The sequence below is a fragment of the Macrotis lagotis genome, chromosome 2 (genome assembly GCF_037893015.1).
Source record: "Macrotis lagotis isolate mMagLag1 chromosome 2, bilby.v1.9.chrom.fasta, whole genome shotgun sequence".
Taxonomy (NCBI): domain Eukaryota; kingdom Metazoa; phylum Chordata; class Mammalia; order Peramelemorphia; family Peramelidae; genus Macrotis; species Macrotis lagotis.
The window spans coordinates 279,010,410-279,025,309 of record NC_133659.1 but is presented as its reverse complement, the minus strand read 5'-3'; the positions used below and the strand labels follow the sequence as shown (position 1 = coordinate 279,025,309).

General features: G+C 35.5%; 1 pseudogene; it reads left to right on the top strand.

Annotated features, from left to right (window-relative positions):
* Positions 1 to 12,186: 12,186 nt before the first annotated feature.
* Positions 12,187 to 12,660, top strand: LOC141511709 (ubiquitin-conjugating enzyme E2 L3 pseudogene; annotated as a pseudogene).
* Positions 12,661 to 14,900: the final 2,240 nt, after the last annotated feature.

The following is a 14,900-nucleotide window of genomic DNA, read 5'->3' as shown; positions in this document are numbered from 1 at the left end:
GGCCTTATATAGATGGAGGTCCCCCTCCCCTAATTTAAACAAATGGAAATTAAAATAAAAGTTTAAAAATATTTATAATTATAGCTAGAAGTATTGATTGAAAAATAAGCAAAATTAGGTGGAAATCAACAGTCCTTTTTTTCATTTTCATTAAACTTGAAGTAGCAAGCCCTAATCAGAATAAGCAAGTTGGAGCTTTAGTGTCCTGTCATCTAAAGTATGTTACAGGTCCAATTGATATTAAATGTGTATTGCCACTCACTAGGTCCATAACAAAAATAGTAGTTAGCATTTATCTAGCATTTTAAGATTTATAAAGCTTTTATAGATTTATCATATTTGATGCTCATGATAGATGCAAATAGGATAGAAAGTTAAGGGACTTGCATCAAGTCCCATAGATATTCAGTGTATGAGGCAAGATTTGAACTTAAGCCTTCCTTACTCCAAGTCCCTATACTGAGTCAGGCAGTGGGGAGCAGTAAGCTTCTTTCCACTTTTTGTTCTGGACAGTTGTATGTCTAAAGGAATAGACACTATTTGACTTTTACTAATTACTAGAATTTGAACTATGCCTAATAAAGAGAAGCAATGTATATCATACCATCCAACTTCATATATAGTTGTTGACTGCGAATGGACACCAATAAATCTGCTCTTAGCCTGAATATTTATCTTTCCTGAGATCGTCTTGTACAGATTATCTTCAAAGTGAATTTAGGTACTAGGGCAAGAGACAACCTAAGTGTCTTTTATAAGAGAGGGAAGTGGACCAAAGCTAGAGGAAGATCATTCCTCAGAAGAAAGTCCTTCACAGAAAAATCAAAGCTTGAGATATGAATATATGACTATTCTATAAGTAAGGTAAGTGTAGCAAATGTTGTCCCAGACAGAAGGATAACAGATGGAGAGCTCCCTGATAGTTCCCCACAAAATATTTTTAGATCAGAGAAAGACCTCCAATGTGATGGGTAGATCTTCTATATTACTAATGAGGGACATAAGTGCATAATTTGGATCTTAAATTTACCCAGTCTCACGTTCTTCATCTGAAAATGAGAAGGTTGGAATAGATCTTTTCCAGCTCAAAAAAATTATGATATTATTCTAGGGAGGAAAGGAGTGAAAGTGCAACCAATACTGGAAAAGGTGGCCAAGGAGGCTGTGTCATCAGGTGGGAACCAGGTTTCTATGATTGCTAAATTGGGATGGAGAAGAAACAGAAATGATTTAGGATGAGGAGAAGTTTGTTGTCTATGTAACAGGCATTATAGGTGAGAAAATATAGGTGGAACTTTGGGGTGGGAGAACTGAGGAGTATGGAAAGAAGGAATCAGAAAGTAGGAGATAGGGAATGGGGTTTGGATGATGACATAGAGGGGTTCAGAATCACTAGGTTGTATAGGATATGATCACGTGTGAGAATGTTCATCAATGAGCAGAAGGCATCACCTCTCTTCACAGAGGAAATGAGATCAAGCTATAGATAAGTGCAGGAGAAAATGGAAGACATGCAGTCAGATGGTCAGATGGGGAGTCCTGTTTCATTATTCCTCTTCCCTCCAAAGACTGGAGATTAGGCAGGATATGAAAGTTAGGCCTGCACAGACAGTGATAAAAGGTACAGGTAGATAAAGTAGGAGATGGAATACCTGAGATCAAAGGGAAGGTTCCTTCAGTTTATTGATGGAGAAACAACAGGAGTTGATATAATTTTTTTTCGATGGAAATAACATTAAAGAAAAGACTTTGTTTCAGCTTGGCCACTACATCTTAAAAAGCATAGAACCTCTCTACCTGACTTGCATCTGAAACTTCTGATTTGAGTTGTCTCCCTCATTAGAATAGGATCTTCTTAAACATGGGAAGACCTATATGTATGCTATATATACAGTAACAGCAATATTATAGTGATGATCAACTGTGAAAGATTTAGTTACTCTATCAAGACAATGATTCAAAATAATTCCAAAGGACTCATAATGAGAAAAATGCTATTCATATCTAAAGAGAGAACTGAGGAGCTCTGACTGCAAATTAAAAATATGATTCTTCTCCTCCCTAGAGGTTCTCCAAAGAGTGAACCAAAGATTGAATTGGAAACAGAAGGTAGAAGTTACTTTCACTGGGGAAGATAGAAATTACACTATTGACCCCTAGTAGCCTTCTCTCAAGTGACACAACAAGCAAGAAGTTAGAAGACATGCAGTCTCTCTCATCTTCTAAGCTGAAACTGGATAATTTAATCTCCAGGTGGGCATAGCAAAAGGCAGAAGTCCCTTGGAGGGGGAAGTCAAATAGGGGGAGATAGAAGACATCTTGCTCCCTTAATGCTTTCTATCAGGGACCAGACAAGGTAGGAGATGGAAAGTACAAAGTCAAAGGAAAGTTTGGTTCAACTTAAAATATTAAAGATAGGCCCATTTATTCCTAAACTTTTAGTAATTTTAGCAGAAATGAGTGTTGATTTGATTTTTTGCCTCTATTGCTATAACTATGTGGCTTTAATTATTTTTGTTATTGATATGATTTTCCATGTTTATAGTTTTCAGCATTCCTAATATGGATTTCAATTTGTCATAATATATAATATTTTTAGTTGAAACTTTATTTTATTTTTCTAATTACATGAAAAAGTAGTTTTTCAACAGTTATCCATTTAGATATATCCCCCAAAATTTGGTTCTGTCTCAATGTTGTCATTTTATTTGGTGAAATTATCTATTGCTTCTATGATTTTTTTTCTTTAATTAACCAGTTTGTTAGGATTAAACTACTTAATCTCCACTTAACTTTGAGTCCTTTCTTCAAAGACCTTGTATTGCTTGCAATTTATAGTTCATTCTGATCTTTAAAAATTCATTATTATAGTTTTTTATATTTTCTTTATATATATATATATATATATATATATATATTTTTTTTTTTTTTTTTTTAGGGTTTTTTTTGCAAGGCAAATGGGGTTAAGTGGCTTGCCCAAGGCCACACAGCTAGGTAATTATTAAGTGTCTGAGACCAGATTTGAACCCAGGTACTCCTGACTCCAGGGCCAGTACTTTATCCACTGCACCACCTAGCCGCCCACATTTTTCTACCACCTTCCCCTTTCTCCCCTCTCCCTATGGTGGCAAACAGTCTGGTAAAAGTTGTACATATAAAATTGTGTTTAACATATTTCCATATTAGTCATGTTGTGAAAGAGGAGTTAGAACTAAGAGGAAAGGGGAAAAAACCATGAAAAAGACAGGAATATGTTGATATTTCTTTGCCAATATTTTATTTAAAATTCTGGTGTTGATATTTATTAGAAATATTGGTCTATAGCTTTCATTCTTTGTCTCTTCCTGATTTATGTATCAAGACGGTATTTGTTCCATAGAAAGGATTTAGTAGTAATCATTCTTGCATTCCCTATTTTGCTATATTTATGAAATATTAGAAGTAATTGTTCTTTGAAAGTTTTATACAATCCACTTTTAAATCCTTTGTATCTTAGAGTCTTTTCTTTGGGAATTCATTTTTGGTTTGTTCAATTTATTTTTATGAGATTGTGTTTTTCAATTATTTCTTGCTCTGATAATCTGTATATTTTATATTTTATAAATATGCATTCTTTTTAGGAATACAACCAGGAAAATAGTTTCTAATAATTTCCTCTATTTCTTCTACATTTATTTTGAATTTTCATTTTTTTCTTTTGTTACTGGCAATTCACTTTTCCTTTTCTTTTTTAGATCAATGATTTTCTATTTTATTCTTTTTATAAAAAGTCCCATATTTTGGTTATAAATTCAATTACAGCTTCAATTTTGTTTTTTTTTCAGAATTTCTTTTTTAATTTTTTAGTTAACATGCAAAATTCATTCATTTATACTCTCTCTGTTTTTGGTTAGGGTTTTGTGGGCAAGATAATGGAGTTAAGTGACTTGCTCAAGGTCAAACAACTAGTAAGTCCTCCTGATTATAGGATCTGTGTTCTATCCACTGTACCCCCATCTTTTCTCTCTTTTGTTGATGAAAGTGCTTAGAGGTATACATTTTTTATTTAAGGACCACTTTAGATATATGCCCCAAAATTTGGTTCTGTCTCAATGTTGTCATTTTATTTGGTGAAATTATCTATTGCTTCTATGATTTTTTTTCTTTAATTAACCAGTTTGTTAGGATTAAACTACTTAATCTCCACTTAACTTTGAGTCCTTTCTTCAAAGACCTTGTATTGCTTGCAATTTATAGTTCATTATGATCTTTAAAAATTCATTATTATAGTTTTTTATATTTTCTTTATATATATATATATATATATATATATATATATATATATATATATATATATATATTTAGGTTTTTTTTTTTTTTGCAAGGCAAATGGGGTTAAGTGGCTTGCCCAAGGCCACACAGCTAGGTAATTATTAAGTGTCTGAGACCGGATTTGAACCCAGGTACTCCTGACTCCAGGGCTGGTACTTTATCCACTGCACCACCTAGCTGCCCCAGTTTTTTATATTTTCTTATGAAGTTTTATTTCTTAGTATGTTATCATATTTTAAAAGTGCTATTCACAATTAAGAAATATATGTTTATAGATAATGTACATCATACACATAAATATTTCTTTCTATCTTTTTTAGCAGTCTACAGAGATTATATCTAACTTTCTGAACTTCTATTTCAATTTTTAACTTCTTTTTAACTTCTTTTTATTGTATTTATTTAGGTCTGAAAGGGACACATTATAGGCCACAACTATTAAAAGTTTGCTGTATATTTCTCCCTGCAATTAGAGTGCTTTTTTGGGGAGGGCAGGGTAAGTGGCTTGCCCAAGGTCACACGGCTAGGTAATTATTAAGTGTCTGAGGTTGGATTTGAACCCAGGTGCTCCTGACTCCAAGGCTAGTGCTCTATCCATTGTGCCACTTAGCTACCCCTAGAGTGCTTTTCCTAAAAGTTCTTAGATGTTAACTATTATCTTCTTTTAATTATTTTTCAATTTTTTTGCTGCCTTATATAAAGTCATGATTTTTTATTTTTAAAATTTTTAAATTTTATTAGTTTGCCTATTTAAGATCCTTATTTATTAGTTTGCCTATTTCAGCTCCTTATTTTGACTCTGTACAAATCTTTAGTTTCATGTGTATTCCTTATAAATAACATTGTTGGATTCTGCTTTCTTCTATTTTTTCATTTTTTTGGTTTTGAAGTAATGAATCCTGTTTTCTTGTAAATTCATCAATCTCCCTGAGTTCTATTCTTTGTCTGAAGGATTTGTTTTCCTCAGAGAGTTTTCTTATCTCTTTTTCCATCTGGCCAATTTTGCTTCTCCTCAATAACTTTTTGAACTGTTTTATCCATTTGACCTAAGCTTGTTTTTAGCATGCTATTTTCTTCAGTATTTTTTTGGATTTCCTTGACTAGGCTGTTGACTTCATTTTACTGTTTTTCCTGCATCTCTCTCCTTTCTTTTCCCGGTTTTTCTTCTAACTCCCTCATTTGATTTTCAAAGTCTTTTTTGAGCTCTGTCATAGCCTGAGTCCAATTTCTATTTTTCTTGGAGTCTTTAGATGTAGGAGCTTGTGCTTCCTCATCTTCAGACTGAGTATTTTGATCCTTCTTGGGCTCATAGGCAAAATATTTCTCAATGGTGTTCCTCTTTTTTTCTCTGCTTGCTCATTTTCCCAGCCTAAGCCTGTTTTGGGGGTGCTTCCTGAGCTTTTGGGACACTCCCACAAGGGTCTCAGTGTGTGAGGCTCTGTCCTCCCTCCTGGTCTGTGAATGACCATATGTGCCCCCCTCTGCCATGGGGCTGAAGTGGGGAGGCCCCTGCTGTTCTATGGGGGGGGCCTAGACTGCAATCAGCATCTGAATTTGGTCAGAACCCCAGAGTCCTGCTCCAGGGACAGAAGACAGAGCTCCACAGTCTCTCTCTCTTCACTCCCCTCCTTCAGCTCAATGGGCTCATGCCCTGGGGGCTCCTGCTTACCGGCTCTGCCTGCTTATGTTTCCTGGATCTGTGCTGCCAAAAGACCATGTTCCTTGCTATGTGCCCTTGAGGGCTGGGCTTCCTGTGCTCACTCTGGCAGAGGTCCCCCCACTGTTCCCCCACTTTTTGACCAGTGCTCCCCAGGGTGTAGCTCAGGAGACTCCCCTGCTGCTGTGTACCCCAGCTCCCAGCGCCGTGGGGCTGCCTCTGGGAGGCTGAAGCTCTTTTGTTCTGGCGGGCCACCCCTCTGTTGGCCCGCCCCTCCAACCCCGGGGAGCAGAGCCTTTCTGCTCTTTTCCAGGTTACCTTGAGTAAAAGAACTGCCTCCCTGGGACCCTCTGTGGGTTCTGTCTCTCAAAAGTTTAGTTAAAGTCCTTAGTTTTGAAGTTTTATGAGAGAGCTTCTAAGAGGTGTTCCTCTCTAGTCTCAGTCTTGGCTCCGCCCCCCCCCCCCATTCTGCTTTCTAATTTGTTTTGTGCAGTTATTTTTCAGTCACGACTGATTCTTCTTGACCCCATTTGGGGCTTTTGTGGCAAAGATACTTCCATTTCCCTCTTCAACTCATTTTACACATGAGGAAACTGAGGAAAATAGGGATAAGTGACTTGTCCAAGGTCAAGTTAGAGTAAGAGTTTGAGGCCAGATTTGAACACAGAAAGAGAAGTCTTCCTGACTCCAGGGTGGTACGTTATCCACTGTGCTGCTCCAAGTTTTTCCCATTTAGATTAATGGAATGTGATTCTCTATCATAATCCTCTTTTTCTTCCATCCTCTCACCCCCATCTTTCTCTTTATAAGAAAAAAAAGGTGTTGAAACAGAATATTATTAATATTAATCATCTAGCATTGAAGTCATTTGTTTCCACTTCATTGCTCCTTTTCTTGTCACCTAGCCTAGACCACAATTCCTGGTTCTTAAATTTTTGGTCCCATTTATGATCCATCTCCTGAAATTGAAGTTTGTTTCTATGATCATTCCCTTTCTGATTCTACCTTTTAAACCTCTTTCTCTCTTCTTTCTGACCCTACTTGCTTCATTTGTGAATTTAATGGATCTCTACATCTGTATGTGTGTGTGTGTGTGTGTGTGTGTGTGTGTGTTCATCCTTTTTCTGATTCAGATGAATGAGGTTCATGAAATGTCTCTTCATGTCTAGCCTTTCTGGTTGTTTGCAGAATTAATCTTTGATGTAGAAGTTTGATTTTTTCATTATATTTCTGGGTGCTTTCAATTTGAAGTTTCAGAAAGTCAGCCTACAAGTATTTATCTCAGGCTCTAGGGATACAAAGAAAGGCAAAAACAAACAAGCAAAAAACTGTCCATACCTTGAAGGAGAATTTTAATAGGAGGATTCCAATTGTATCTGAATAATTTTCTTTTATGATTTCTGAAATCTGGCATCCATATATTTTCAACCTTGGTTTTCAGGGAATTTGATGATTCCTAAATTATCTGTCCTCTAGGTGTTGTATTGTTCAGTTGTTTTTGATAGTACTTTATATTTTCTATAGTCTTTTTACATTGTTTTACTATTTTTTTTTATTGTTTCATGGTACCAGTGAGTTCTGTTTACCACCTTGTAGTTTTCATGGAGTTTGCTACTTAAGTAAGGTTTTCCACCTTTTAGGTTTCCCGTTCCAATTTTTTTTAAATCAGCATTTGCATTTCCCTGATAATTTCATTTTTTATCTATTACTTCAGAGGTCAGAAAATATAACATGAAGGTCAAATTCAGCCCACTGTTTTTGTACAGCCTACAAGCTACTATTGGATTCCTTGTTTCCAAGCCATTTTCCCCTTTGTGGCTATAACTTTATTTATTGTAGAGTTACTCTCTTATTCTCTATTTATCTCTTGACCCATAGCATCTCTTTAGTATCTGTCTTCTGAATTCTCACATCTCCAATCTTAGTACCTGGCTTGGGACTTTAATCAGACTTGACCTACTTCTGTACTGTTGGATGAAGTGCTCAGAGCCTGTTTGATACTGTCCCAAATTCCTGGGCTCCTGCTGTTGGCTTCTACCTCTCCTTATATATTTTCACTCAGAACATCATAAAGTTTAAAGTCACCCTGTTTTGTCTGATCCAGCACACTGTGATCTTCCATCCTTCCTTTGTCAATGTACCATAGACGCCAGTCTCCTGGGAGCATCCTTTAACATTCTATTTAGAGCATTGCATTCTGCTTCCCTCTATTCCCTCTCTAGTCAAAGAGCTGCAAACTTCTGGTCAACCTGGAGCGAACTAGTCAGAGCATTGGCTGCCTTCTGTCCTCTTTAACAAAGATCAAATCCAGTTCCCCAGTGAGATTCTCCCTCCAGCCTCCTCTTGGGCTTCTGGTTTTCTTTTTGTGAAGTCCTGAAATGAATGTAAGAACTTACTGTTTTTTTCTCTTTAGTTTTTTTTGATAATTATTTGTTGTGATCCCCTTTTTTTTAGATCACTACTAGAAAATAATATGGAAGAACTGAACCCCTTTATGACTTTTTACATTCGTAATGACTTTTCACATTACCACCTTTACCAGAAGTTCCATTAGCTCTCCTTTTTTACCTTTTTTTTTTTTTTTTGAGGTTTTTTTGCAAGGCAAATGGGGTTAAGTGGCTTGCCCAAGGCCACACAGCTAGGTAATTATTGTCTGAGGTCTGATTTGAATTAAGGTACTCCTGACTCTAGGGCTGGTGCTCTATGCACTGCTCTACCTAGCCACCCTCTTTTCTTTTTTTTAATCTCCTTTTTCTAGAATTCACGCTTGGGCACCCACAAACACAGACACCAATAGAACCCTTCCTTATGAGAAAGAAATACAGTTACTCAAAAATAAACCAAGCATTGGCCAATAATACATACCACATTCCATACATCTACAGATCACAACACAACTGAATTAATCAGAACTCTGAAGACTTTCTCTTTTTTTATACTTAAAGATTTTATTTATTTTGAGTTTTACAATTTACCCCCAATCTTACTTCCCTCCCCCATCCCCACCCCCACAGAAGGCAATTTGCCAGTCTTTACATTGTTTCCATGGTATGCATTGATCCAAATTGAATGTGATGAGAGAGAAATCATATCCTTAAGGAAGCAATATAAAGTATAAGAGATAATAAGATCAGACAATAAGATATCAGGTTTTTTTCCTAGATTAAAGGTAATCGTCCTTGGCCTTTCTTCAAACTCCACAATTTTTTCTCTGGATACAGATGGTATTCAAGACACTGCAGACAGCCTCAAATTGTCCCTGATAGTTTCACTGATGGAATGAAGGAGTCCCTCAAGGTTGATCATCGCCCCCATGTTGCTGTTAGGGTGTACAGTGTTTTTCTGGTTCTGCTAATCTCACTCAACTTCAGTTCATGCAAATCCCTCCAGGCTTCCCTGAATTCCCATCCCTCCTGGTTTCTAATGGAACAATAGTAGAACTCTGAAGACTTCATTGTTGTTTTCCTTTACATTATTGTTATTGCATATTTTATTCTCCTGGTTCTGCTTACTCCCGTCTTCATTAGTTCAAATTGAATGAGACCAGTTTGAAATCATACCTGAATCTACAGAGGCTTTGTTTTTTAATCTGTTCTCTTGGTATATTATGTTTACTACAATGAAGTCACCAGATGGCGCTCAAATACTGAATGTATTTAAATTGCACCATACTAAAAATTTTGATTTTCTGAGTAGTTCTCAGTGGCAAATATTTTTAATCAGAAAATCCAAGCTGTAGCTTCAACCTTTGTCATCTACAGACTCTAAACAATAATGACTTATATTTGCTTAGGACTTTAAAGTTTGCAAAGTGCTTAACTATCAGCAATCATATATATCAGCATATAATCAATATTTTATTATATGTAATCAACAGATACATATATGATATGAAATCAATATTTATATATCATCAATCAATCTGATGAGATTACAGGCATACAGAATGAATGAATGAGTGAGTGTGTGAATGAGTGAATGAATGAATGGAAAAGCATTCTCAAAATGCTATTTGCCAAACACTGTTCTTAGGACTGATGAAACAAACAGAAAAAAGCAAGATAACATAGTCCCTGACTCATAAGGAACTCAATTGGGGACATATTAAAGACAACATACTGAAAAAAATTCAGCTGCAGAGCTGATGGAAAGGTGAGGGAAACCCTAAAGGTGCATTGGTGGGACAGAAGACAAGGTCAAGGGATATCTAGGTTACATCAGAGGTCAAATAACATTCCTGGACATTTGGAGACATCTCCTCATGGAGGTGCATTCCAATCACTTATTATCTGCTTAAAAGATGCAGACAGCATCTTTGGCCAGAGCTGTCTTCATGATGATTGTCTGCTGTGGACTCAGAAGGATGAATTCTTGTTAAAGAAGCCCCTATCTCTTGTGTATAGGAAAGTAAGTTGTGGGGCAGCTAGGTGGTGCAGTGGACAGAACATCAGTTCCTGGAGTCAGGAGGACCTGAGTTCAAATCCCCTCTCAAACACTTAATTGCCTAGCTGTGTGATCTTGGGCAAGGCATTTAACCCATTGCCTTAAATAAAATTTTTTAAAAAGAGGAAAATAAGTTGTGAGACCAATGAGTTTTATATCTTTCTTTTAGACTAGTGCAGAGCAGACTGGAGGGAGAAAGGGGACCTATGTCCACATGCAGTTCTCACCTTCCCTGGGAACAATTGTTGGTGACTTGCAGCAAGAAAGCAAATGACAGATGGGCACATGGTCCAAGAGAATAATTCATAAACAATGGTTGTAAACCCCAGCTCCTATGGGGAGGAGGGGGAATTTTTGAGCAATATGATTTCGGAATTTAACCTTCTATTAGAGAAGGAATTTCCTGCATATAACCTTGCATGTAATTCCCAAGCTTGAATATTCAAAAATTTGACCCTCATAGAAAGAGAAGAGAATTTCTTTTTAAAAAAATTTTTATATTTTTTTTCAACTACATAGTAGTTACCATTCATTTTTTTTAAATGAGTTCTGAATCTTTCCTCTCTCTTTCTCTCCCCGTGGCCTCCTTTAAAAACCAAGCAATTTGATAAAGATTGTGTAGATATGCAAAACATATTTCCATATTAGTCATGTTGCAAAAGAAAACACAGATCAAAAAGGCCAAGGAAAAAGTTTTAAAAATGTTTTGTTCTGCATTCAGACTCCATCAATTCTTTCATCATAAGTCTTTCAGAATTGTCTTGAATCATTGAATTTCTGAGAATAACTAGGTCATTCAGAGTTGATCATCATACATTATTGTTGTTTCTGTGTAAATGTTCTCCTGGTTTTGCTTACTTTATTTTGTATCGGTTCATGTAAAATCTTCCCAGGTTTTTTTTGGAAAACATCCTGCTTATTATTTCTTTTTTAAATAGTAATTTGTTTTTTCCCCAGTTGCATAGTGAATATTTTTACATTAATTTTTCAAAGATTTTGAGTTCCAAATTTTTCTCCCTCCCTTTCCCTCTTCTGAAAATGGTAGGCAGTTTGATAGTCTATACATGTGCTATCATGTTTAACATATTTCCATATTAATCTCATTTGTGAAAGAAGACAGATCAAAAAGGAAAAAATAACCACAAGAAAGAATAAAGTAATTTTTAAAAATATACTTCGATCTGCATTCAGAATCTATCATTTCTTTATCTGGATATGGATAGCATTTTCCTTTGTGAGTCCTTTGTAACTTAGATCATTGTGCTGCTGAGAACTGGGTCATTCACTGTTGATCATTAAACAATGTCACATACTGTATACATTGTTTTCCTGGTTCTGCTCATTTCACTTTTCATCAGTTCATACAAGTTTCCAGGTTTTTTCTGAAACCTGCCTGTTCATCATTTCTTTTTTTTTTTTTAGGTTTTGTTTTGTTTTGTTTTTTGCAAGGCAAATTGGGTTAAGTGGCTTGCCCAGGGCCACACAGCTAGGTAATTATTAAGTGTCAGAGGTCGGATTTGAACTCAGGTACTCCTGACTCCAGGGCCAATGCTCTATCCACTGCGCCACCTAGCTGCCCCCTGTTCATCATTTCTTACAGTACAAGAGTATTGCATCACAATTATACTCTACAGCTTGTTCAACCATTCCCCAAATGATGGGAATCCTCTGCATTTCCAATTCTTTGACACCACAAAGAAAACTGCCATAAATATTTTTGTACATATAGGCACATTTTCTTTCTTTTTTTCATTGTGGGAGGACAGCAGCACCAGACCCAAGATGGCAGCCAGCAGGAGACTGATGAAGGAGCTGGAAGAAATCCATAAGTGTGGGATGAAAAACTTCTGTAACATCCAGGTTGATGAAGCTAATTTATTGACTTGGCAAGGACTCATCATTCCTAACAACCCTCCATATGACAAGGGAGCCTTCAGAATCGGAATCAACTTCCCAGAAGAGTATCCATTCAAACCATCTAAGATCACTTTTAAAACAAAGATTTACTACCCTAACATTGATGAAAAAGGACAGGTCTGTCTGCCTGTAATTAGTGCTGAAAACTGGAAGCCAGCAACCAAAACTGAACCAAGTCATCCTGTCCCTCATAGACTGGTGAACAACCCCCAGCCTGAGCACCCCCTTCAGGTTGACCTAGCTGAAGAGTATACTCTAAGGTCTGTAAAAAGTTCTGTAAGAACACTGAAGAGTTTACAAAGAAATACGGGGAAAAGTGACCCATGGACTAAATCTTCTGGGATTGATTCTAAGCAGGGCGAGTGGAGACCAGGAGCAGTACTGTTCCAACGCCCTGCAAACAGGACTCTTTGGGAATTGAGGGGGGCTACCTCCTGGCATTAACTTGTGGCAGTTACTAACTTTCTACAGTTTTCTTAATCAAAAGTGGTCTAGGTAAACCTGTAAAGAAAGGACTAAAAATTTAAGATGTTCTAGTTCTGAATTCTTTGTTTTAAAAATTACTGCTTAAATCTAAAAAAAAAAAAACCCCAAAAACTCTTTTTTGGTATATGAATCTAGTAGTGGTATTACTGGGTCAAAAATATGCATAGTTGTATAGCTCTTGAACATAGTTTCAAAGGGTTCTCCTGAATGGTTGGATCAGTACACAATTCCACCAACAATGCATTAGTTTCCAATTTTTCTACACCCTCTCCAACATTTATCATTTTCCTTTTTCTGTCATGCTGGCCAGTCTGATAGATGTGAGGTGGTACCTCAGAGTTGTTTTAACATGCATGTCTTTAATCAATAGTGATACAGAGCATTTTTTTCATATGACTATAGATAGCTCTGATTTCTTCTGAAAACTGCCTGTTCATATCCTTTGAATATTTATCAATTGAAGAGTGACATGTATTCTTATAAATTTGTTGCAATTCTCTATATATTTGAGAAATAAGGTCTCTATCAGAGCAACATGCTATAAAAAATTTTCCAGTTTCCTGCTTTCCTTCTAATCTTGGCTGCATTGATTTTGTTTGTGCAAAACCTTTTTAATTTCACGAGATCAAAATTATCCATTTTACATTTCACAACATTGTCTTTCTCTCATTTGGTCACAAATTCTTCCTTTATTCATAGATCTGACAGATAAAATGCTCCCTGCTCCCTTAATTTGCTATGATATCACCCTTTACATATATATATATACATATATATATATATATATATATATATAAAATTTTGTCCTAATCTTGTTATACAATGGGAGATATTGATCTATGTCTATTTTCTGCTATTTTTGTCAAAATAGTAAGTTCTTGTTTCAAAACTTGGTTCTTTACATTTATCAAACACAAGATCACTACGGTCACTTACTGCTGTATATTGCATACCTAAAACTATTTTTAAGCTTGTATTGCTTTATTTTGATTATTATAATTTTTTTTTATTACAGTTTGAAATCTGGTACTGCTAGACCTATTTCCTTCACGTTTTTTTTTCATTGATTCCCTTGATATTCTTGACTTTTTGTTCTTCTAGATGAATTTTGTTATTATATTTTCTAACCATAAAATTTTTGGCACTTAGTAAGAAAATTAACTTGGAATTATCATTTTTATGATATTGCTTCATGAGCAATGATTATTTCTTTGGTTGTTCAGATAGAACTTTATTGATAAGAAGAGTTTCATAATTGTGTTCACAATTCCTAGATTTGCCTTGACAGGTACTCTTTCAAATATTTTATATTGTCTACAGTTATTTTTAATGAAATTTTAAGAATAAATTTTTTGATTAAGCTTATTTTTTGGAGAAGGAGGAAGATAGTTAACCTATTTTATGTATAGCTTCCTAGTTGGAAAACAAATCCAGTGAGAATAGAATTCCTTATACAGGATGTTCTCATAGAATGTTTATCTTTTAGGGGCAGTCTAAAAAAGCCAAATACAAGCTGGTACTACTAGTCTTTGTGGTTCTTGAGTCATACTCTGTGGGAAAGATGGATTCACTAGAATGTCCAGGTTCATTTTCCTTTTGAAAATAGATAGAGGTTGGATACTTTATTTGTTTCTGTATTCATATATCTATCCTATGTATCTTTCATATATTTTCTATTTTCTGGAGGGTGAAAATAAAGCAATCCTGTACCTAATATGCACATAGTAACTTGATCCTATTACCCATAATTGGAGAAACCTAGATACAAATTATATTACAAATATGCTAGATTTTTCTGTAACAGCTCTGTTCCACAAATAGTCTTCCAAGCTGACTTTTTAAAAAAAATTCTTTTGAATGCTTCCCTTAATATTAAACTAATCTTACCTATATAAAAATTATTATTCTTGGGGAAAAAATGATTGTTCTTGGGATAGTATAAATATCCACCCAATGATCCTTGAACCCCTTTGTAGTTTACAAGGCAGACATTTATACCTCCAAAATGAGCAAATAATATACATTAAGGAGTATTTTATTGTCTTGCTGATTAAGTCTAGATGATTAAATCTAGAGTCTAGACTTA